Below are 21491 nucleotides of genomic sequence, written 5' to 3'. Positions count from 1 at the left end.
TAATCCTAGTAGCAAAAGCGTAAGCATTTGGAGCGCTCCCCATTCACGTGTGGACTGCTATTAACATTTTGCATTTCATGATCCTAGTTAAATTTCTGCACATACAATTCCAACCACCGGCTCGTACACATTTCTAGAAACGATCGCAAAACACAGCGTCAGGTTCCACCGAGACTCGAACTCGGATCGCTGGATTCATAGTCCAGAGTGCTAACCATTACACCATGGAACAGGATGCCTGTAGCGCTCTTAAATTCAGTGGTATCATGTAATTAAGCCCATAAGATGCGATGTCATTACACGTATGGTCCTCAGGAAGTGTTTGCGTGGCTAATGAAGCAACCAAGTAGGCTGGAAGTGGAAGGAGCACCTTCGAATGTAGCGAGAATTCTTGCCAGTATTCGTACATGAAGTGATGTCGAAGGATCAGGTAATCAAAATCGCGAAACAGCCACTTTCGTATGGCGGATGCTTTGTGCTGGAAGCAGCCTAGCTATGAAAACAGCTATGGACACAGAGTACTGTCGAAAACTGCGTGCTGACACAGAACGCTACGTAGTGGGCGGATTGTTCGTGACACGATAACATTTGCACTACACACGGTCGAAATACTGTCACACAACTCAAGCAGCTCTTTCAGCATTCACATACACTGGTGTTCAGCACAGCGCATGTTGTAGGTGTCAGATTAAGAAACCTCTTTGAGAATATGGTCCAGCTAGGATGCTGCAAGTAGCAAGTGCGGCAAGATCTCAGTAGGTGGCGGGGTGCAGACTTGCTTACTTGTGCGGCCTGTTGGTCTAGGGGTATGATTCCTGCTTTGGGTGCAGGAGGTCCCGGGTTCAAATCCCGGACAGGCCCTACTTTTCACTTTCGCGACAACCCAGCACTACGATAAACTTGCGAGTCTCTGAAAGTAAGCCATGCAGCAGGACAAACTGCATGTCGGGCCACCGGCCCATGAGACGCTCAGGTGCGTCTTATGGAAAGCAATCTACGTGGCAGGATTAAGCCGTCTCCGCTTACTTATATCTATACGTAAAGACTGGCACGTACAACGATTCTATTCGTTCCCCAGGAACTAGTACATCGCATGCAAGTTTGGTAAATGCATGCGCATGCAGCACCCAAAACGGTGAGATGTCTTTCCTGCGGGGAGGAACAGCTGAGGTCGTCTTCTCGCAGTTGAACCCCTTACGTCCCGTTATTAATCCTAGTAGCAAAAGCATAAGCATTTGGAGCGCTCCCCATACACGTGTGGACTGCTATTAACATTTTGCATTTCATGATCCTAGTTAAATTTCTGCACATACAATTCCAACCACCGGCTCGTACACATTTCTAGAAACGATCGCAAAACACAGCGTCAGGTTCCACCGAGACTCGAACTCGGATCGCTGGATTCAAAGTCCAGAGTGCTAACCATTACACCATGGAACCGGATGCCTGTAGCGCTCTTAAATTCAGTGGTATCATGTAATTAAGCCCATAAGATGCGATGTCATTACACGTATGGTCCTCAGGAAGTGTTTGCGTGGCTAATGAAGCAACCAAGTAGGCTGGAAGTGGAAGGAGCACCTTCGAATGTAGCGAGAATTCTTGCCAGTATTCGTACATGAAGTGATGTCGAAGGATCAGGTAATCAAAATCGCGAAACAGCCACTTTCGTATGGCGGATGCTTTGTGCTGGAAGCAACCTAGCTATGAGAACAGCTATGGACACAGAGTACTATCGAAAACTGAGTGCTGACACAGAACGCTACGTAGTGGGCGGATTGTTCGTGACACGATAACATTTGCACTTCACACGGTCGAAATACTGTCACACAACTCAAGCAGCTCTTTCAGCATTCACATACACTGGTGTTCAGCACAGCGCATGTTGTAGGTGTCAGATTAAGAAACCTCTTTGAGAATATGGTCCAGCTAGGATGCTGCAAGTAGCAAGTGCGGCAAGATCTCAGTAGGTGGCGGGGTGCAGACTTGCTTACTTGTGCGGCCTGTTGGTCTAGGGGTATGATTCCTGCTTTGGGTGCAGGAGGTCCCGGGTTCAAATCCCGGACAGGCCCTACTTTTCACTTTCGCGACAACCCAGCACTACGATAAACTTGCGAGTCTCTGAAAGTAAGCCATGCAGCAGGACAAACTGCATGTCGGGCCACCGGCCCATGAGACTCTCAGGTGCGTCTTATGGAAAGCAATCTACGTGGCAGGATTAAGCCGTCTCCGCTTACTTATATCTATACGTAAAGACTGGCACGTACAACGATTCTATTCGTTCCCCAGGAACTAGTACATCGCATGCAAGTTTGGTAAATGCATGCGCATGCAGCACCCAAAACGGTGAGATGTCTTTCCTGCGGGGAGGAACAGCTGAGGTCGTCTTCTCGCAGTTGAACCCCTTACGTCCCGTTATTAATCCTAGTAGCAAAAGCATAAGCATTTGGAGCGCTCCCCATTCACGTGTGGACTGCTATTAACATTTTGCATTTCATGACCCTAGTTAAATTTCTGCACATACAATTCCAACCACCGGCTCGTACACATTTCTAGAAACGATCGCGAAACACAGCGTCAGGGTCCACCGAGACTCGAACTCGGATCGCTGGATTCAAAGTCCAGAGTGCTAACCATTACACCATGGAACCGGATGCCTGTAGCGCTCTTAAATCCAGTGGTATCATGTAATTAAGCCCATAAGATGCGATGTCATTACACGTATGGTCCTCAGGAAGTGTCTGCGTGGCTAATGAAGCAACCAAGTAGGCTGGAAGTGGAAGGAGCACCTTCGAATGTAGCGAGAATTCTTGCCAGTATTCGTACATGAAGTGATGTCGAAGGATCAGGTAATCAAAATCGCGAAACAGCCACTTTCGTATGGCGGATGCTTTGTGCTGGAAGCAGCCTAGCTATGAAAACAGCTATGGACACAGAGTACTGTCGAAAACTGCGTGCTGACACAGAACGCTACGTAGTGGGCGGATTGTTCGTGACACGATAACATTTGCACTACACACGGTCGAAATACTGTCACACAACTCAAGCAGCTCTTTCAGCATTCACATACACTGGTGTTCAGCACAGCGCATGTTGTAGGTGTCAGATTAAGAAACCTCTTTGAGAATATGGTCCAGCTAGGATGCTGCAAGTAGCAAGTGCGGCAAGATCTCAGTAGGTGGCGGGGTGCAGACTTGCTTACTTGTGCGGCCTGTTGGTCTAGGGGTATGATTCCTGCTTTGGGTGCAGGAGGTCCCGGGTTCAAATCCCGGACAGGCCCTACTTTTCACTTTCGCGACAACCCAGCACTACGATAAACTTGCGAGTCTCTGAAAGTAAGCCATGCAGCAGGACAAACTGCATGTCGGGCCACCGGCCCATGAGACGCTCAGGTGCGTCTTATGGAAAGCAATCTACGTGGCAGGATTAAGCCGTCTCCGCTTACTTATATCTATACGTAAAGACTGGCACGTACAACGATTCTATTCGTTCCCCAGGAACTAGTACATCGCATGCAAGTTTGGTAAATGCATGCGCATGCAGCACCCAAAACGGTGAGATGTCTTTCCTGCGGGGAGGAACAGCTGAGGTCGTCTTCTCGCAGTTGAACCCCTTACGTCCCGTTATTAATCCTAGTAGCAAAAGCATAAGCATTTGGAGCGCTCCCCATTCACGTGTGGACTGCTATTAACATTTTGCATTTCATGATCCTAGTTAAATTTCTGCATATACAATTCCAACCACCGGCTCGTACACATTTCTAGAAACGATCGCAAAACACAGCGTCAGGTTCCACCGAGACTCGAACTCGGATCGCTGGATTCAAAGTCCAGAGTGCTAACCATTACACCATGGAACCGGATGCCTGTAGCGCTCTTAAATTCAGTGGTATCATGTAATTAAGCCCATAAGATGCGATGTCATTACACGTATGGTCCTCAGGAAGTGTTTGCGTGGCTAATGAAGCAACCAAGTAGGCTGGAAGTGGAAGGAGCACCTTCGAATGTAGCGAGAATTCTTGCCAGTATTCGTACATGAAGTGATGTCGAAGGATCAGGTAATCAAAATCGCGAAACAGCCACTTTCGTATGGCGGATGCTTTGTGCTGGAAGCAGCCTAGCTATGAAAACAGCTATGGACACAGAGTACTGTCGAAAACTGCGTGCTGACACAGAACGCTACGTAGTGGGCGGATTGTTCGTGACACGATAACATTTGCACTACACACGGTCGAAATACTGTCACACAACTCAAGCAGCTCTTTCAGCATTCACATACACTGGTGTTCAGCACAGCGCATGTTGTAGGTGTCAGATTAAGAAACCTCTTTGAGAATATGGTCCAGCTACTATGCTGCAAGTAGCAAGTGCGGCAAGATCTCAGTAGGTGGCGGGATGCAGACTTGCTTACTTGTGCGGCCTGTTGGTATAGGGGTATGATTCCTGCTTTGGGTGCAGGAGGTCCCGGGTTCAAATCTCGGACAGGCCCTACTTTTCACTTTCGCGACAACCCAGCACTACGATAAACTTGCGAGTCTCTGAAAGTAAGCCATGCAGCAGGACAAACTGCATGTCGGGCCACCGGCCCATGAGACGCTCAGGTGCGTCTTATGGAAAGCAATCTACGTGGCAGGAATAAGCCGTCTCCGCTTACTTATATCTATACGTAAAGACTGGCACGTACAACGATTCTATTCGTTCCCCAGGAACTAGTACATCGCATGCAAGTTTGGTAAATGCATGCGCATGCAGCACCCAAAACGGTGAGATGTCTTTCCTGCGGGGAGGAACAGCTGAGGTCGTCTTCTCGCAGTTGAACCCCTTACGTCCCGTTATTAATCCTAGTAGCAAAAGCATAAGCATTTGGAGCGCTCCCCATTCACGTATGGACTGCTATTAACATTTTGCATTTCATGATCCTAGTTAAATTTCTGCACATACAATTCCAAACACCGGCTCGTACACATTTCTAGAAACGATCGCAAAACACAGCGTCAGGTTCCACCGAGACTCGAACTCGGATCGCTGGATTCAAAGTCCAGAGTGCTAACCATTACACCATGGAACCGGATGCCTGTAGCGCTCTTAAATTCAGTGGTATCATGTAATTAAGCCCATAAGATGCGATGTCATTACACGTATGGTCCTCAGGAAGTGTTTGCGTGGCTAATGAAGCAACCAAGTAGGCTGGAAGTGGAAGGAGCACCTTCGAATGTAGCGAGAATTCTTGCCAGTATTCGTACATGAAGTGATGTCGAAGGATCAGGTAATCAAAATCGCGAAACAGCCACTTTCGTATGGCGGATGCTTTGTGCTGGAAGCAGCCTAGCTATGAAAACAGCTATGGACACAGAGTACTGTCGAAAACTGCGTGCTGACACAGAACGCTACGTAGTGGGCGGATTGTTCGTGACACGATAACATTTGCACTACACACGGTCGAAATACTGTCACACAACTCAAGCAGCTCTTTCAGCATTCACATACACTGGTGTTCAGCACAGCGCATGTTGTAGGTGTCAGATTAAGAAACCTCTTTGAGAATATGGTCCAGCTAGGATGCTGCAAGTAGCAAGTGCGGCAAGATCTCAGTAGGTGGCGGGGTGCAGACTTGCTTACTTGTGCGGCCTGTTGGTCTAGGGGTATGATTCCTGCTTTGGGTGCAGGAGGTCCCGGGTTCAAATCCCGGACAGGCCCTACTTTTCACTTTCGCGACAACCCAGCACTACGATAAACTTGCGAGTCTCTCAAAGTAAGCCATGCAGCAGGACAAACTGCATGTCGGGCCACCGGCCCATGAGACTCTCAGGTGCGTCTTATGGAAAGCAATCTACGTGGCAGGATTAAGCCGTCTCCGCTTACTTATATCTATACGTAAAGACTGGCACGTACAACGATTCTATTCGTTCCCCAGGAACTAGTACATCGCATGCAAGTTTGGTAAATGCATGCGCATGCAGCACCCAAAACGGTGAGATGTCTTTCCTGCGGGGAGGAACAGCTGAGGTCGTCTTCTCGCAGTTGAACCCCTTACGTCCCGTTATTTATCCTAGTAGCAAAAGCATAAGCATTTGGAGCGCTCCCCATTCACGTGTGGACTGCTATTAACATTTTGCATTTCATGACCCTAGTTAAATTTCTGCACATACAATTCCAACCACCGGCTCGTACACATTTCTAGAAACGATCGCGAAACACAGCGTCAGGGTCCACCGAGACTCGAACTCGGATCGCTGGATTCAAAGTCCAGAGTGCTAACCATTACACCATGGAACCGGATGCCTGTAGCGCTCTTAAATCCAGTGGTATCATGTAATTAAGCCCATAAGATGCGATGTCATTACACGTATGGTCCTCAGGAAGTGTCTGCGTGGCTAATGAAGCAACCAAGTAGGCTGGAAGTGGAAGGAGCACCTTCGAATGTAGCGAGAATTCTTGCCAGTATTCGTACATGAAGTGATGTCGAAGGATCAGGTAATCAAAATCGCGAAACAGCCACTTTCGTATGGCGGATGCTTTGTGCTGGAAGCAGCCTAGCTATGAAAACAGCTATGGACACAGAGTACTGTCGAAAACTGCGTGCTGACACAGAACGCTACGTAGTGGGCGGATTGTTCGTGACACGATAACATTTGCACTACACACGGTCGAAATACTGTCACACAACTCAAGCAGCTCTTTCAGCATTCACATACACTGGTGTTCAGCACAGCGCATGTTGTAGGTGTCAGATTAAGAAACCTCTTTGAGAATATGGTCCAGCTAGGATGCTGCAAGTAGCAAGTGCGGCAAGATCTCAGTAGGTGGCGGGGTGCAGACTTGCTTACTTGTGCGGCCTGTTGGTCTAGGGGTATGATTCCTGCTTTGGGTGCAGGAGGTCCCGGGTTCAAATCCCGGACAGGCCCTACTTTTCACTTTCGCGACAACCCAGCACTACGATAAACTTGCGAGTCTCTGAAAGTAAGCCATGCAGCAGGACAAACTGCATGTCGGGCCACCGGCCCATGAGACGCTCAGGTGCGTCTTATGGAAAGCAATCTACGTGGCAGGATTAAGCCGTCTCCGCTTACTTATATCTATACGTAAAGACTGGCACGTACAACGATTCTATTCGTTCCCCAGGAACTAGTACATCGCATGCAAGTTTGGTAAATGCATGCGCATGCAGCACCCAAAACGGTGAGATGTCTTTCCTGCGGGGAGGAACAGCTGAGGTCGTCTTCTCGCAGTTGAACCCCTTACGTCCCGTTATTAATCCTAGTAGCAAAAGCATAAGCATTTGGAGCGCTCCCCATTCACGTGTGGACTGCTATTAACATTTTGCATTTCATGATCCTAGTTAAATTTCTGCACATACAATTCCAACCACCGGCTCGTACACATTTCTAGAAACGATCGCAAAACACAGCGTCAGGTTCCACCGAGACTGGAACTCGGATCGCTGGATTCAAAGTCCAGAGTGCTAACCATTACACCATGGAACCGGATGCCTGTAGCGCTCTTAAATTCAGTGGTATCATGTAATTAAGCCCATAAGATGCGATGTCATTACACGTATGGTCCTCAGGAAGTGTTTGCGTGGCTAATGAAGCAACCAAGTAGGCTGGAAGTGGAAGGAGCACCTTCGAATGTAGCGAGAATTCTTGCCAGTATTCGTACATGAAGTGATGTCGAAGGATCAGGTAATCAAAATCGCGAAACAGCCACTTTCGTATGGCGGATGCTTTGTGCTGGAAGCAGCCTAGCTATGAAAACAGCTATGGACACAGTGTACTGTCGAAAACTGCGTGCTGACACAGAACGCTACGTAGTGGGCGGATTGTTCGTGACACGATAACATTTGCACTACACACGGTCGAAATACTGTCACACAACTCAAGCAGCTCTTTCAGCATTCACATACACTGGTGTTCAGCACAGCGCATGTTGTAGGTGTCAGATTAAGAAACCTCTTTGAGAATATGGTCCAGCTAGGATGCTGCAAGTAGCAAGTGCGGCAAGATCTCAGTAGGTGGCGGGGTGCAGACTTGCTTACTTGTGCGGCCTGTTGGTCAAGGGGTATGATTCCTGCTTTGGGTGCAGGAGGTCCCGGGTTCAAATCCCGGACAGGCCCTACTTTTCACTTTCGCGACAACCCAGCACTACGATAAACTTGCGAGTCTCTGAAAGTAAGCCATGCAGCAGGACAAACTGCATGTCGGGCCACCGGCCCATGAGACTCTCAGGTGCGTCTTATGGAAAGCAATCTACGTGGCAGGATTAAGCCGTCTCCGCTTACTTATATCTATACGTAAAGACTGGCACGTACAACGATTCTATTCGTTCCCCAGGAACTAGTACATCGCATGCAAGTTTGGTAAATGCATGCGCATGCAGCACCCAAAACGGTGAGATGTCTTTCCTGCGGGGAGGAACAGCTGAGGTCGTCTTCTCGCAGTTGAACCCCTTACGTCCCGTTATTAATCCTAGTAGCAAAAGCATAAGCATTTGGAGCGCTCCCCATTCACGTGTGGACTGCTATTAACATTTTGCATTTCATGACCCTAGTTAAATTTCTGCACATACAATTCCAACCACCGGCTCGTACACATTTCTAGAAACGATCGCGAAACACAGCGTCAGGGTCCACCGAGACTCGAACTCGGATCGCTGGATTCAAAGTCCAGAGTGCTAACCATTACACCATGGAACCGGATGCCTGTAGCGCTCTTAAATCCAGTGGTATCATGTAATTAAGCCCATAAGATGCGATGTCATTACACGTATGGTCCTCAGGAAGTGTCTGCGTGGCTAATGAAGCAACCAAGTAGGCTGGAAGTGGAAGGAGCACCTTCGAATGTAGCGAGAATTCTTGCCAGTATTCGTACATGAAGTGATGTCGAAGGATCAGGTAATCAAAATCGCGAAACAGCTACTTTCGTATGGCGGATGCTTTGTGCTGGAAGCAGCCTAGCTATGAAAACAGCTATGGACACAGAGTACTGTCGAAAACTGCGTGCTGACACAGAACGCTACGTAGTGGGCGGATTGTTCGTGACACGATAACATTTGCACTACACACGGTCGAAATACTGTCACACAACTCAAGCAGCTCTTTCAGCATTCACATACACTGGTGTTCAGCACAGCGCATGTTGTAGGTGTCAGATTAAGAAACCTCTTTGAGAATATGGTCCAGCTAGGATGCTGCAAGTAGCAAGTGCGGCAAGATCTCAGTAGGTGGCGGGGTGCAGACTTGCTTACTTGTGCGGCCTGTTGGTCTAGGGGTATGATTCCTGCTTTGGGTGCAGGAGGTCCCGGGTTCAAATCCCGGACAGGCCCTACTTTTCACTTTCGCGACAACCCAGCACTACGATAAACTTGCGAGTCTCTCAAAGTAAGCCATGCAGCAGGACAAACTGCATGTCGGGCCACCGGCCCATGAGACTCTCAGGTGCGTCTTATGGAAAGCAATCTACGTGGCAGGATTAAGCCGTCTCCGCTTACTTATATCTATACGTAAAGACTGGCACGTACAACGATTCTATTCGTTCCCCAGGAACTAGTACATCGCATGCAAGTTTGGTAAATGCATGCGCATGCAGCACCCAAAACGGTGAGATGTCTTTCCTGCGGGGAGGAACAGCTGAGGTCGTCTTCTCGCAGTTGAACCCCTTACGTCCCGTTATTAATCCTAGTAGCAAAAGCATAAGCATTTGGAGCGCTCCCCATTCACGTGTGGACTGCTATTAACATTTTGCATTTCATGACCCTAGTTAAATTTCTGCACATACAATTCCAACCACCGGCTCGTACACATTTCTAGAAACGATCGCGAAACACAGCGTCAGGGTCCACCGAGACTCGAACTCGGATCGCTGGATTCAAAGTCCAGAGTGCTAACCATTACACCATGGAACCGGATGCCTGTAGCGCTCTTAAATCCAGTGGTATCATGTAATTAAGCCCATAAGATGCGATGTCATTACACGTATGGTCCTCAGGAAGTGTCTGCGTGGCTAATGAAGCAACCAAGTAGGCTGGAAGTGGAAGGAGCACCTTCGAATGTAGCGAGAATTCTTGCCAGTATTCGTACATGAAGTGATGTCGAAGGATCAGGTAATCAAAATCGCGAAACAGCCACTTTCGTATGGCGGATGCTTTGTGCTGGAAGCAGCCTAGCTATGAAAACAGCTATGGACACAGAGTACTGTCGAAAACTGCGTGCTGACACAGAACGCTACGTAGTGGGCGGATTGTTCGTGACACGATAACATTTGCACTACACACGGTCGAAATACTGTCACACAACTCAAGCAGCTCTTTCAGCATTCACATACACTGGTGTTCAGCACAGCGCATGTTGTAGGTGTCAGATTAAGAAACCTCTTTGAGAATATGGTCCAGCTAGGATGCTGCAAGTAGCAAGTGCGGCAAGATCTCAGTAGGTGGCGGGGTGCAGACTTGCTTACTTGTGCGGCCTGTTGGTCTAGGGGTATGATTCCTGCTTTGGGTGCAGGAGGTCCCGGGTTCAAATCCCGGACAGGCCCTACTTTTCACTTTCGCGACAACCCAGCACTACGATAAACTTGCGAGTCTCTGAAAGTAAGCCATGCAGCAGGACAAACTGCATGTCGGGCCACCGGCCCATGAGACGCTCAGGTGCGTCTTATGGAAAGCAATCTACGTGGCAGGATTAAGCCGTCTCCGCTTACTTATATCTATACGTAAAGACTGGCACGTACAACGATTCTATTCGTTCCCCAGGAACTAGTACATCGCATGCAAGTTTGGTAAATGCATGCGCATGCAGCACCCAAAACGGTGAGATGTCTTTCCTGCGGGGAGGAACAGCTGAGGTCGTCTTCTCGCAGTTGAACCCCTTACGTGCCGTTATTAATCCTAGTAGCAAAAGCATAAGCATTTGGAGCGCTCCCCATTCACGTGTGGACTGCTATTAACATTTTGCATTTCATGATCCTAGTTAAATTTCTGCACATACAATTCCAACCACCGGCTCGTACACATTTCTAGAAACGATCGCAAAACACAGCGTCAGGTTCCACCGAGACTGGAACTCGGATCGCTGGATTCAAAGTCCAGAGTGCTAACCATTACACCATGGAACCGGATGCCTGTAGCGCTCTTAAATTCAGTGGTATCATGTAATTAAGCCCATAAGATGCGATGTCATTACACGTATGGTCCTCAGGAAGTGTTTGCGTGGCTAATGAAGCAACCAAGTAGGCTGGAAGTGGAAGGAGCACCTTCGAATGTAGCGAGAATTCTTGCCAGTATTCGTACATGAAGTGATGTCGAAGGATCAGGTAATCAAAATCGCGAAACAGCCACTTTCGTATGGCGGATGCTTTGTGCTGGAAGCAGCCTAGCTATGAAAACAGCTATGGACACAGAGTACTGTCGAAAACTGCGTGCTGACACAGAACGCTACGTAGTCGGCGGATTGTTCGTGACACGATAACATTTGCACTACACACGGTCGAAATACTGTCACACAACTCAAGCAGCTCTTTCAGCATTCACATACACTGGTGTTCAGCACAGCGCATGTTGTAGGTGTCAGATTAAGAAACCTCTTTGAGAATATGGTCCAGCTAGGATGCTGCAAGTAGCAAGTGCGGCAAGATCTCAGTAGGTGGCGGGGTGCAGACTTGCTTACTTGTGCGGCCTGTTGGTCTAGGGGTATGATTCCTGCTTTGGGTGCAGGAGGTCCCGGGTTCAAATCCCGGACAGGCCCTACTTTTCACTTTCGCGACAACCCAGCACTACGATAAACTTGCGAGTCTCTGAAAGTAAGCCATGCAGCAGGACAAACTGCATGTCGGGCCACCGGCCCATGAGACTCTCAGGTGCGTCTTATGGAAAGCAATCTACGTGGCAGGATTAAGCCGTCTCCGCTTACTTATATCTATACGTAAAGACTGGCACGTACAACGATTCTATTCGTTCCCCAGGAACTAGTACATCGCATGCAAGTTTGGTAAATGCATGCGCATGCAGCACCCAAAACGGTGAGATGTCTTTCCTGCGGGGAGGAACAGCTGAGGTCGTCTTCTCGCAGTTGAACCCCTTACGTCCCGTTATTAATCCTAGTAGCAAAAGCATAAGCATTTGGAGCGCTCCCCATTCACGTGTGGACTGCTATTAACATTTTGCATTTCATGACCCTAGTTAAATTTCTGCACATACAATTCCAACCACCGGCTCGTACACATTTCTAGAAACGATCGCGAAACACAGCGTCAGGGTCCACCGAGACTCGAACTCGGATCGCTGGATTCAAAGTCCAGAGTGCTAACCATTACACCATGGAACCGGATGCCTGTAGCGCTCTTAAATCCAGTGGTATCATGTAATTAAGCCCATAAGATGCGATGTCATTACACGTATGGTCCTCAGGAAGTGTCTGCGTGGCTAATGAAGCAACCAAGTAGGCTGGAAGTGGAAGGAGCACCTTCGAATGTAGCGAGAATTCTTGCCAGTATTCGTACATGAAGTGATGTCGAAGGATCAGGTAATCAAAATCGCGAAACAGCCACTTTCGTATGGCGGATGCTTTGTGCTGGAAGCAGCCTAGCTATGAAAACAGCTATGGACACAGAGTACTGTCGAAAACTGCGTGCTGACACAGAACGCTACGTAGTGGGCGGATTGTTCGTGACACGATAACATTTGCACTACACACGGTCGAAATACTGTCACACAACTCAAGCAGCTCTTTCAGCATTCACATACACTGGTGTTCAGCACAGCGCATGTTGTAGGTGTCAGATTAAGAAACCTCTTTGAGAATATGGTCCAGCTAGGATGCTGCAAGTAGCAAGTGCGGCAAGATCTCAGTAGGTGGCGGGGTGCAGACTTGCTTACTTGTGCGGCCTGTTGGTCTAGGGGTATGATTCCTGCTTTGGGTGCAGGAGGTCCCGGGTTCAAATCCCGGACAGGCCCTACTTTTCACTTTCGCGACAACCCAGCACTACGATAAACTTGCGAGTCTCTGAAAGTAAGCCATGCAGCAGGACAAACTGCATGTCGGGCCACCGGCCCATGAGACGCTCAGGTGCGTCTTATGGAAAGCAATCTACGTGGCAGGATTAAGCCGTCTCCGCTTACTTATATCTATACGTAAAGACTGGCACGTACAACGATTCTATTCGTTCCCCAGGAACTAGTACATCGCATGCAAGTTTGGTAAATGCATGCGCATGCAGCACCCAAAACGGTGAGATGTCTTTCCTGCGGGGAGGAACAGCTGAGGTCGTCTTCTCGCAGTTGAATCCCTTACGTCACGTTATTAATCCTAGTAGCAAAAGCATAAGCATTTGGAGCGCTCCCCATTCACGTGTGGACTGCTATTAACATTTTGCATTTCATGATCCTAGTTAAATTTCTGCACATACAATTCCAACCACCGGCTCGTACACATTTCTAGAAACGATCGCAAAACACAGCGTCAGGTTCCACCGAGACTGGAACTCGGATCGCTGGATTCAAAGTCCAGAGTGCTAACCATTACACCATGGAACCGGATGCCTGTAGCGCTCTTAAATTCAGTGGTATCATGTAATTAAGCCCATAAGATGCGATGTCATTACACGTATGGTCCTCAGGAAGTGTTTGCGTGGCTAATGAAGCAACCAAGTAGGCTGGAAGTGGAAGGAGCACCTTCGAATGTAGCGAGAATTCTTGCCAGTATTCGTACATGAAGTGATGTCGAAGGATCAGGTAATCAAAATCGCGAAACAGCCACTTTCGTATGGCGGATGCTTTGTGCTGGAAGCAGCCTAGCTATGAAAACAGCTATGGACACAGAGTACTGTCGAAAACTGCGTGCTGACACAGAACGCTACGTAGTCGGCGGATTGTTCGTGACACGATAACATTTGCACTACACACGGTCGAAATACTGTCACACAACTCAAGCAGCTCTTTCAGCATTCACATACACTGGTGTTCAGCACAGCGCATGTTGTAGGTGTCAGATTAAGAAACCTCTTTGAGAATATGGTCCAGCTAGGATGCTGCAAGTAGCAAGTGCGGCAAGATCTCAGTAGGTGGCGCGGTGCAGACTTGCTTACTTGTGCGGCCTGTTGGTCTAGGGGTATGATTCCTGCTTTGGGTGCAGGAGGTCCCGGGTTCAAATCCCGGACAGGCCCTACTTTTCACTTTCGCGACAACCCAGCACTACGATAAACTTGCGAGTCTCTGAAAGTAAGCCATGCAGCAGGACAAACTGCATGTCGGGCCACCGGCCCATGAGACGCTCAGGTGCGTCTTATGGAAAGCAATCTACGTGGCAGGATTAAGCCGTCTCCGCTTACTTATATCTATACGTAAAGACTGGCACGTACAACGATTCTATTCGTTCCCCAGGAACTAGTACATCGCATGCAAGTTTGGTAAATGCATGCGCATGCAGCACCCAAAACGGTGAGATGTCTTTCCTGCGGGGAGGAACAGCTGAGGTCGTCTTCTCGCAGTTGAACCCCTTACGTCCCGTTATTAATCCTAGTAGCAAAAGCATAAGCATTTGGAGCGCTCCCCATTCACGTGTGGACTGCTATTAACATTTTGCATTTCATGATCCTAGTTAAATTTCTGCACATACAATTCCAACCACCGGCTCGTACACATTTCTAGAAACGATCGCAAAACACAGCGTCAGGTTCCACCGAGACTGGAACTCGGATCGCTGGATTCAAAGTCCAGAGTGCTAACCATTACACCATGGAACCGGATGCCTGTAGCGCTCTTAAATTCAGTGGTATCATGTAATTAAGCCCATAAGATGCGATGTCATTACACGTATGGTCCTCAGGAAGTGTTTGCGTGGCTAATGAAGCAACCAAGTAGGCTGGAAGTGGAAGGAGCACCTTCGAATGTAGCGAGAATTCTTGCCAGTATTCGTACATGAAGTGATGTCGAAGGATCAGGTAATCAAAATCGCGAAACAGCCACTTTCGTATGGCGGATGCTTTGTGCTGGAAGCAGCCTAGCTATGAAAACAGCTATGGACACAGAGTACTGTCGAAAACTGCGTGCTGACACAGAACGCTACGTAGTGGGCGGATTGTTCGTGACACGATAACATTTGCACTACACACGGTCGAAATACTGTCACACAACTCAAGCAGCTCTTTCAGCATTCACATACACTGGTGTTCAGCACAGCGCATGTTGTAGGTGTCAGATTAAGAAACCTCTTTGAGAATATGGTCCAGCTAGGATGCTGCAAGTAGCAAGTGCGGCAAGATCTCAGTAGGTGGCGGGGTGCAGACTTGCTTACTTGTGCGGCCTGTTGGTCTAGGGGTATGATTCCTGCTTTGGGTGCAGGAGGTCCCGGGTTCAAATCCCGGACAGGCCCTACTTTTCACTTTCGCGACAACCCAGCACTACGATAAACTTGCGAGTCTCTCAAAGTAAGCCATGCAGCAGGACAAACTGCATGTCGGGCCACCGGCCCATGAGACTCTCAGGTGCGTCTTATGGAAAGCAATCTACGTGGCAGGATTAAGCCGTCTCCGCTTACTTATATCTATACGTAAAGACTGGCACGTACAACGATTCTATTCGTTCCCCAGGAACTAGTACATCGCATGCAAGTTTGGTAAATGCATGCGCATGCAGCACCCAAAACGGTGAGATGTCTTTCCTGCGGGGAGGAACAGCTGAGGTCGTCTTCTCGCAGTTGAACCCCTTACGTCCCGTTATTAATCCTAGTAGCAAAAGCATAAGCATTTGGAGCGCTCCCCATTCACGTGTGGACTGCTATTAACATTTTGCATTTCATGACCCTAGTTAAATTTCTGCACATACAATTCCAACCACCGGCTCGTACACATTTCTAGAAACGATCGCGAAACACAGCGTCAGGGTCCACCGAGACTCGAACTCGGATCGCTGGATTCAAAGTCCAGAGTGCTAACCATTACACCATGGAACCGGATGCCTGTAGCGCTCTTAAATCCAGTGGTATCATGTAATTAAGCCCATAAGATGCGATGTCATTACACGTATGGTCCTCAGGAAGTGTTTGCGTGGCTAATGAAGCAACCAAGTAGGCTGGAAGTGGAAGGAGCACCTTCGAATGTAGCGAGAATTCTTGCCAGTATTCGTACATGAAGTGATGTCGAAGGATCAGGTAATCAAAATCGCGAAACAGCCACTTTCGTATGGCGGATGCTTTGTGCTGGAAGCAGCCTAGCTATGAAAACAGCTATGGACACAGAGTACTGTCGAAAACTGCGTGCTGACACAGAACGCTACGTAGTGGGCGGATTGTTCGTGACACGATAACATTTGCACTACACACGGTCGAAATACTGTCACACAACTCAAGCAGCTCTTTCAGCATTCACATACACTGGTGTTCAGCACAGCGCATGTTGTAGGTGTCAGATTAAGAAACCTCTTTGAGAATATGGTCCAGCTAGGATGCTGCAAGTAGCAAGTGCGGCAAGATCTCAGTAGGTGGCGGGGTGCAGACTTGCTTACTTGTGCGGCCTGTTGGTCTAGGGGTATGATTCCTGCTTTGGGTGCAGGAGGTCCCGGGTTCAAATCCCGGACAGGCCCTACTTTTCACTTTCGCGACAACCCAGCACTACGATAAACTTGCGAGTCTCTCAAAGTAAGCCATGCAGCAGGACAAACTGCATGTCGGGCCACCGGCCCATGAGACTCTCAGGTGCGTCTTATGGAAAGCAATCTACGTGGCAGGATTAAGCCGTCTCCGCTTACTTATATCTATACGTAAAGACTGGCACGTACAACGATTCTATTCGTTCCCCAGGAACTAGTACATCGCATGCAAGTTTGGTAAATGCATGCGCATGCAGCACCCAAAACGGTGAGATGTCTTTCCTGCGGGGAGGAACAGCTGAGGTCGTCTTCTCGCAGTTGAACCCCTTACGTCCCGTTATTAATCCTAGTAGCAAAAGCATAAGCATTTGGAGCGCTCCCCATTCACGTGTGGACTGCTATTAACATTTTGCATTTCATGACCCTAGTTAAATTTCTGCACATACAATTCCAACCACCGGCTCGTACACATTTCTAGAAACGATCGCGAAACACAGCGTCAGGGTCCACCGAGACTCGAACTCGGATCGCTGGATTCAAAGTCCAGAGTGCTAACCATTACACCATGGAACCGGATGCCTGTAGCGCTCTTAAATCCAGTGGTATCATGTAATTAAGCCCATAAGATGCGATGTCATTACACGTATGGTCCTCAGGAAGTGTCTGCGTGGCTAATGAAGCAACCAAGTAGGCTGGAAGTGGAAGGAGCACCTTCGAATGTAGCGAGAATTCTTGCCAGTATTCGTACATGAAGTGATGTCGAAGGATCAGGTAATCAAAATCGCGAAACAGCCACTTTCGTATGGCGGATGCTTTGTGCTGGAAGCAGCCTAGCTATGAAAACAGCTATGGACACAGAGTACTGTCGAAAACTGCGTGCTGACACAGAACGCTACGTAGTGGGCGGATTGTTCGTGACACGATAACATTTGCACTACACACGGTCGAAATACTGTCACACAACTCAAGCAGCTCTTTCAGCATTTACATACACTGGTGTTCAGCACAGCGCATGTTGTAGGTGTCAGATTAAGAAACCTCTTTGAGAATATGGTCCAGCTAGGATGCTGCAAGTAGCAAGTGCGGCAAGATCTCAGTAGGTGGCGGGGTGCAGACTTGCTTACTTGTGCGGCCTGTTGGTCTAGGGGTATGATTCCTGCTTTGGGTGCAGGAGGTCCCGGGTTCAAATCCCGGACAGGCCCTACTTTTCACTTTCGCGACAACCCAGCACTACGATAAACTTGCGAGTCTCTGAAAGTAAGCCATGCAGCAGGACAAACTGCATGTCGGGCCACCGGCCCATGAGACGCTCAGGTGCGTCTTATGGAAAGCAATCTACGTGGCAGGATTAAGCCGTCTCCGCTTACTTATATCTATACGTAAAGACTGGCACGTACAACGATTCTATTCGTTCCCCAGGAACTAGTACATCGCATGCAAGTTTGGTAAATGCATGCGCATGCAGCACCCAAAACGGTGAGATGTCTTTCCTGCGGGGAGGAACAGCTGAGGTCGTCTTCTCGCAGTTGAATCCCTTACGTCACGTTATTAATCCTAGTAGCAAAAGCATAAGCATTTGGAGCGCTCCCCATTCACGTGTGGACTGCTATTAACATTTTGCATTTCATGATCCTAGTTAAATTTCTGCACATACAATTCCAACCACCGGCTCGTACACATTTCTAGAAACGATCGCAAAACACAGCGTCAGGTTCCACCGAGACTGGAACTCGGATCGCTGGATTCAAAGTCCAGAGTGCTAACCATTACACCATGGAACCGGATGCCTGTAGCGCTCTTAAATTCAGTGGTATCATGTAATTAAGCCCATAAGATGCGATGTCATTACACGTATGGTCCTCAGGAAGTGTTTGCGTGGCTAATGAAGCAACCAAGTAGGCTGGAAGTGGAAGGAGCACCTTCGAATGTAGCGAGAATTCTTGCCAGTATTCGTACATGAAGTGATGTCGAAGGATCAGGTAATCAAAATCGCGAAACAGCCACTTTCGTATGGCGGATGCTTTGTGCTGGAAGCAGCCTAGCTATGAAAACAGCTATGGACACAGAGTACTGTCGAAAACTGCGTGCTGACACAGAACGCTACGTAGTGGGCGGATTGTTCGTGACACGATAACATTTGCACTACACACGGTCGAAATACTGTCACACAACTCAAGCAGCTCTTTCAGCATTCACATACACTGGTGTTCAGCACAGCGCATGTTGTAGGTGTCAGATTAAGAAACCTCTTTGAGAATATGGTCCAGCTAGGATGCTGCAAGTAGCAAGTGCGGCAAGATCTCAGTAGGTGGCGCGGTGCAGACTTGCTTACTTGTGCGGCCTGTTGGTCTAGGGGTATGATTCCTGCTTTGGGTGCAGGAGGTCCCGGGTTCAAATCCCGGACAGGCCCTACTTTTCACTTTCGCGACAACCCAGCACTACGATAAACTTGCGAGTGTCTGAAAGTAAGCCATGCAGCAGGACAAACTGCATGTCGGGCCACCGGCCCATGAGACTCTCAGGTGCGTCTTATGGAAAGCAATCTACGTGGCAGGATTAAGCCGTCTCCGCTTACTTATATCTATACGTAAAGACTGGCACGTACAACGATTCTATTCGTTCCCCAGGAACTAGTACATCGCATGCAAGTTTGGTAAATGCATGCGCATGCAGCACCCAAAACGGTGAGATGTCTTTCCTGCGGGGAGGAACAGCTGAGGTCGTCTTCTCGCAGTTGAACCCCTTACGTCCCGTTATTAATCCTAGTAGCAAAAGCATAAGCATTTGGAGCGCTCCCCATTCACGTGTGGACTGCTATTAACATTTTGCATTTCATGATCCTAGTTAAATTTCTGCACATACAATTCCAACCACCGGCTCGTACACATTTCTAGAAACGATCGCAAAACACAGCGTCAGGTTCCACCGAGACTCGAACTCGAATCGCTGGATTCAAAGTCCAGAGTGCTAACCATTACACCATGGAACCGGATGCCTGTAGCGCTCTTAAATTCAGTGGTATCATGTAATTAAGCCCATAAGATGCGATGTCATTACACGTATGGTCCTCAGGAAGTGTTTGCGTGGCTAATGAAGCAACCAAGTAGGCTGGAAGTGGAAGGAGCACCTTCGAATGTAGCGAGAATTCTTGCCAGTATTCGTACATGAAGAGATGTCGAAGGATCAGGTAATCAAAATCGCGAAACAGCCACTTTCGTATGGCGGATGCTTTGTGCTGGAAGCAGCCAAGCTATGAAAACAGCTATGGACACAGAGTACTGTCGAAAACTGCGTGCTGACACAGAACGCTACGTAGTGGGCGGATTGTTCGTGACACGATAACATTTGCACTACACACGGTCGAAATACTGTCACACAACTCAAGCAGCTCTTTCAGCATTCACATACACTGGTGTTCAGCACAGCGCATGCTGTAGGTGTCAGATTAAGAAACCTCTTTGAGAATATGGTCCAGCTAGGATGCTGCAAGTAGCAAGTGCGGCAAGATCTCAGTAGGTGGCGGGGTGCAGACTTGCTTACTTGTGCGGCCTGTTGGTCTAGGGGTATGATTCCTGCTTTGGGTGCAGGAGGTCCCGGGTTCAAATCCCGGACAGGCCCTACTTTTCACTTTCGCGACAACCCAGCACTACGATAAACTTGCGAGTCTCTCAAAGTAAGCCATGCAGCAGGACAAACTGCATGTCGGGCCACCGGCCCATGAGACTCTCAGGTGCGTCTTATGGAAAGCAATCTACGTGGCAGGATTAAGCCGTCTCCGCTTACTTATATCTATACGTAAAGACTGGCACGTACAACGATTCTATTCGTTCCCCAGGAACTAGTACATCGCATGCAAGTTTGGTAAATGCATGCGCATGCAGCACCCAAAACGGTGAGATGTCTTTCCTGCGGGGAGGAACAGCTGAGGTCGTCTTCTCGCAGTTGAACCCCTTACGTCCCGTTATTAATCCTAGTAGCAAAAGCATATGCATTTGGAGCGCTCCCCATTCACGTGTGGACTCCTATTAACATTTTGCATTTCATGATCCTAGTTAAATTTCTGCACATACAATTCCAACCACCGGCTCGTACACATTTCTAGAAACGATCGCAAAACACAGCGTCAGGTTCCACCGAGACTCGAACTCGGATCGCTGGATTCAAAGCCCAGAGTGCTAACCATTACACCATGGAACCGGATGCCTGTAGCGCTCTTACATTCAGTGGTATCATGTAATTAAGCCCATAAGATGCGATGTCATTACACGTATGGTCCTCAGGAAGTGTTTGCGTGGCTAATGAAGCAACCAAGTAGGCTGGAAGTGGAAGGAGCACCTTCGAATGTAGCGAGAATTCTTGCCAGTATTCGTACATGAAGTGATGTCGAAGGATCAGGTAATCAAAATCGCGAAACAGCCACTTTCGTATGGCGGATGCTTTGTGCTGGAAGCAGCCTAGCTATGAAAACAGCTATGGACACAGAGTACTGTCGAAAACTGCGTGCTGACACAGAACGCTACGTAGTGGGCGGATTGTTCGTGACACGATAACATTTGCACTACACACGGTCGAAATACTGTCACACAACTCAAGCAGCTCTTTCAGCATTCACATACACTGGTGTTCAGCACAGCGCATTCTGTAGGTGTCAGATTAAGAAACCTCTTTGAGAATATGGTCCAGCTAGGATGCTGCAAGTAGCAAGTGCGGCAAGATCTCAGTAGGTGACGGGGTGCAGACTTGCTTACTTGTGCGGCCTGTTGGTCTAGGGGTGTGATTCCTGCTTTGGGTGCAGGAGGTCCCGGGTTCAAATCCCGGACAGGCCCTTCTTTTCACTTTCGCGACAACCCAGCACTACGATAAACTTGCGAGTCTCTGAAAGTAAGTCATGCAGCAGGACAAACTGCATGTCGGGCCACC

General features: G+C 48.5%; 36 non-coding genes across 36 annotated transcripts; 18 read left to right on the top strand and 18 right to left on the bottom strand.

Moving 5' to 3' along the window:
* Positions 1 to 160: 160 nt before the first annotated feature.
* Positions 161 to 232, bottom strand: Trnah-aug (transfer RNA histidin (anticodon AUG)). Its single transcript has one exon. It is a non-coding gene; the product is annotated as a tRNA-His (tRNA).
* Positions 233 to 789: 557 nt separating this feature from the next.
* Positions 790 to 861, top strand: Trnap-ugg (transfer RNA proline (anticodon UGG)). Its single transcript has one exon. It is a non-coding gene; the product is annotated as a tRNA-Pro (tRNA).
* Positions 862 to 1368: 507 nt separating this feature from the next.
* Positions 1369 to 1440, bottom strand: Trnaq-uug (transfer RNA glutamine (anticodon UUG)). Its single transcript has one exon. It is a non-coding gene; the product is annotated as a tRNA-Gln (tRNA).
* A 557-nt stretch (positions 1441 to 1997) lies between these two features.
* Positions 1998 to 2069, top strand: Trnap-ugg (transfer RNA proline (anticodon UGG)). Its single transcript has one exon. It is a non-coding gene; the product is annotated as a tRNA-Pro (tRNA).
* A 507-nt stretch (positions 2070 to 2576) lies between these two features.
* Positions 2577 to 2648, bottom strand: Trnaq-uug (transfer RNA glutamine (anticodon UUG)). Its single transcript has one exon. It is a non-coding gene; the product is annotated as a tRNA-Gln (tRNA).
* A 557-nt stretch (positions 2649 to 3205) lies between these two features.
* Positions 3206 to 3277, top strand: Trnap-ugg (transfer RNA proline (anticodon UGG)). The gene has a single exon. It is a non-coding gene; the product is annotated as a tRNA-Pro (tRNA).
* Positions 3278 to 3784: 507 nt separating this feature from the next.
* Positions 3785 to 3856, bottom strand: Trnaq-uug (transfer RNA glutamine (anticodon UUG)). The gene has a single exon. It is a non-coding gene; the product is annotated as a tRNA-Gln (tRNA).
* Positions 3857 to 4413: 557 nt separating this feature from the next.
* On the top strand, positions 4414 to 4485 carry Trnap-ugg (transfer RNA proline (anticodon UGG)). The gene has a single exon. It is a non-coding gene; the product is annotated as a tRNA-Pro (tRNA).
* A 507-nt stretch (positions 4486 to 4992) lies between these two features.
* Positions 4993 to 5064, bottom strand: Trnaq-uug (transfer RNA glutamine (anticodon UUG)). The gene has a single exon. It is a non-coding gene; the product is annotated as a tRNA-Gln (tRNA).
* Positions 5065 to 5621: 557 nt separating this feature from the next.
* Trnap-ugg (transfer RNA proline (anticodon UGG)) lies at positions 5622 to 5693 on the top strand. Its single transcript has one exon. It is a non-coding gene; the product is annotated as a tRNA-Pro (tRNA).
* A 507-nt stretch (positions 5694 to 6200) lies between these two features.
* On the bottom strand, positions 6201 to 6272 carry Trnaq-uug (transfer RNA glutamine (anticodon UUG)). The gene has a single exon. It is a non-coding gene; the product is annotated as a tRNA-Gln (tRNA).
* A 557-nt stretch (positions 6273 to 6829) lies between these two features.
* Trnap-ugg (transfer RNA proline (anticodon UGG)) lies at positions 6830 to 6901 on the top strand. The gene has a single exon. It is a non-coding gene; the product is annotated as a tRNA-Pro (tRNA).
* A 507-nt stretch (positions 6902 to 7408) lies between these two features.
* On the bottom strand, positions 7409 to 7480 carry Trnaq-uug (transfer RNA glutamine (anticodon UUG)). The gene has a single exon. It is a non-coding gene; the product is annotated as a tRNA-Gln (tRNA).
* Positions 7481 to 8037: 557 nt separating this feature from the next.
* Positions 8038 to 8109, top strand: Trnap-ugg (transfer RNA proline (anticodon UGG)). Its single transcript has one exon. It is a non-coding gene; the product is annotated as a tRNA-Pro (tRNA).
* Positions 8110 to 8616: 507 nt separating this feature from the next.
* Trnaq-uug (transfer RNA glutamine (anticodon UUG)) lies at positions 8617 to 8688 on the bottom strand. The gene has a single exon. It is a non-coding gene; the product is annotated as a tRNA-Gln (tRNA).
* A 557-nt stretch (positions 8689 to 9245) lies between these two features.
* On the top strand, positions 9246 to 9317 carry Trnap-ugg (transfer RNA proline (anticodon UGG)). The gene has a single exon. It is a non-coding gene; the product is annotated as a tRNA-Pro (tRNA).
* Positions 9318 to 9824: 507 nt separating this feature from the next.
* Positions 9825 to 9896, bottom strand: Trnaq-uug (transfer RNA glutamine (anticodon UUG)). Its single transcript has one exon. It is a non-coding gene; the product is annotated as a tRNA-Gln (tRNA).
* A 557-nt stretch (positions 9897 to 10453) lies between these two features.
* On the top strand, positions 10454 to 10525 carry Trnap-ugg (transfer RNA proline (anticodon UGG)). The gene has a single exon. It is a non-coding gene; the product is annotated as a tRNA-Pro (tRNA).
* Positions 10526 to 11032: 507 nt separating this feature from the next.
* Positions 11033 to 11104, bottom strand: Trnaq-uug (transfer RNA glutamine (anticodon UUG)). Its single transcript has one exon. It is a non-coding gene; the product is annotated as a tRNA-Gln (tRNA).
* A 557-nt stretch (positions 11105 to 11661) lies between these two features.
* Trnap-ugg (transfer RNA proline (anticodon UGG)) lies at positions 11662 to 11733 on the top strand. The gene has a single exon. It is a non-coding gene; the product is annotated as a tRNA-Pro (tRNA).
* Positions 11734 to 12240: 507 nt separating this feature from the next.
* On the bottom strand, positions 12241 to 12312 carry Trnaq-uug (transfer RNA glutamine (anticodon UUG)). The gene has a single exon. It is a non-coding gene; the product is annotated as a tRNA-Gln (tRNA).
* A 557-nt stretch (positions 12313 to 12869) lies between these two features.
* On the top strand, positions 12870 to 12941 carry Trnap-ugg (transfer RNA proline (anticodon UGG)). The gene has a single exon. It is a non-coding gene; the product is annotated as a tRNA-Pro (tRNA).
* Positions 12942 to 13448: 507 nt separating this feature from the next.
* Trnaq-uug (transfer RNA glutamine (anticodon UUG)) lies at positions 13449 to 13520 on the bottom strand. The gene has a single exon. It is a non-coding gene; the product is annotated as a tRNA-Gln (tRNA).
* Positions 13521 to 14077: 557 nt separating this feature from the next.
* Trnap-ugg (transfer RNA proline (anticodon UGG)) lies at positions 14078 to 14149 on the top strand. Its single transcript has one exon. It is a non-coding gene; the product is annotated as a tRNA-Pro (tRNA).
* Positions 14150 to 14656: 507 nt separating this feature from the next.
* Positions 14657 to 14728, bottom strand: Trnaq-uug (transfer RNA glutamine (anticodon UUG)). The gene has a single exon. It is a non-coding gene; the product is annotated as a tRNA-Gln (tRNA).
* Positions 14729 to 15285: 557 nt separating this feature from the next.
* On the top strand, positions 15286 to 15357 carry Trnap-ugg (transfer RNA proline (anticodon UGG)). The gene has a single exon. It is a non-coding gene; the product is annotated as a tRNA-Pro (tRNA).
* Positions 15358 to 15864: 507 nt separating this feature from the next.
* On the bottom strand, positions 15865 to 15936 carry Trnaq-uug (transfer RNA glutamine (anticodon UUG)). The gene has a single exon. It is a non-coding gene; the product is annotated as a tRNA-Gln (tRNA).
* Positions 15937 to 16493: 557 nt separating this feature from the next.
* Positions 16494 to 16565, top strand: Trnap-ugg (transfer RNA proline (anticodon UGG)). Its single transcript has one exon. It is a non-coding gene; the product is annotated as a tRNA-Pro (tRNA).
* A 507-nt stretch (positions 16566 to 17072) lies between these two features.
* Positions 17073 to 17144, bottom strand: Trnaq-uug (transfer RNA glutamine (anticodon UUG)). The gene has a single exon. It is a non-coding gene; the product is annotated as a tRNA-Gln (tRNA).
* Positions 17145 to 17701: 557 nt separating this feature from the next.
* Trnap-ugg (transfer RNA proline (anticodon UGG)) lies at positions 17702 to 17773 on the top strand. The gene has a single exon. It is a non-coding gene; the product is annotated as a tRNA-Pro (tRNA).
* Positions 17774 to 18280: 507 nt separating this feature from the next.
* On the bottom strand, positions 18281 to 18352 carry Trnaq-uug (transfer RNA glutamine (anticodon UUG)). Its single transcript has one exon. It is a non-coding gene; the product is annotated as a tRNA-Gln (tRNA).
* A 557-nt stretch (positions 18353 to 18909) lies between these two features.
* Trnap-ugg (transfer RNA proline (anticodon UGG)) lies at positions 18910 to 18981 on the top strand. The gene has a single exon. It is a non-coding gene; the product is annotated as a tRNA-Pro (tRNA).
* A 507-nt stretch (positions 18982 to 19488) lies between these two features.
* Positions 19489 to 19560, bottom strand: Trnaq-uug (transfer RNA glutamine (anticodon UUG)). The gene has a single exon. It is a non-coding gene; the product is annotated as a tRNA-Gln (tRNA).
* A 557-nt stretch (positions 19561 to 20117) lies between these two features.
* Positions 20118 to 20189, top strand: Trnap-ugg (transfer RNA proline (anticodon UGG)). Its single transcript has one exon. It is a non-coding gene; the product is annotated as a tRNA-Pro (tRNA).
* A 507-nt stretch (positions 20190 to 20696) lies between these two features.
* Positions 20697 to 20768, bottom strand: Trnaq-uug (transfer RNA glutamine (anticodon UUG)). The gene has a single exon. It is a non-coding gene; the product is annotated as a tRNA-Gln (tRNA).
* Positions 20769 to 21325: 557 nt separating this feature from the next.
* On the top strand, positions 21326 to 21397 carry Trnap-ugg (transfer RNA proline (anticodon UGG)). Its single transcript has one exon. It is a non-coding gene; the product is annotated as a tRNA-Pro (tRNA).
* The last annotated feature ends 94 nt before the right edge of the window (positions 21398 to 21491 follow it).

The sequence above is a fragment of the Schistocerca serialis genome, chromosome 2 (assembly GCF_023864345.2).
Source record: "Schistocerca serialis cubense isolate TAMUIC-IGC-003099 chromosome 2, iqSchSeri2.2, whole genome shotgun sequence".
Classification (NCBI taxonomy): Eukaryota; Metazoa; Arthropoda; class Insecta; order Orthoptera; family Acrididae; genus Schistocerca; species Schistocerca serialis.
This window is presented reverse-complemented; position numbering and strand designations above follow the sequence as displayed.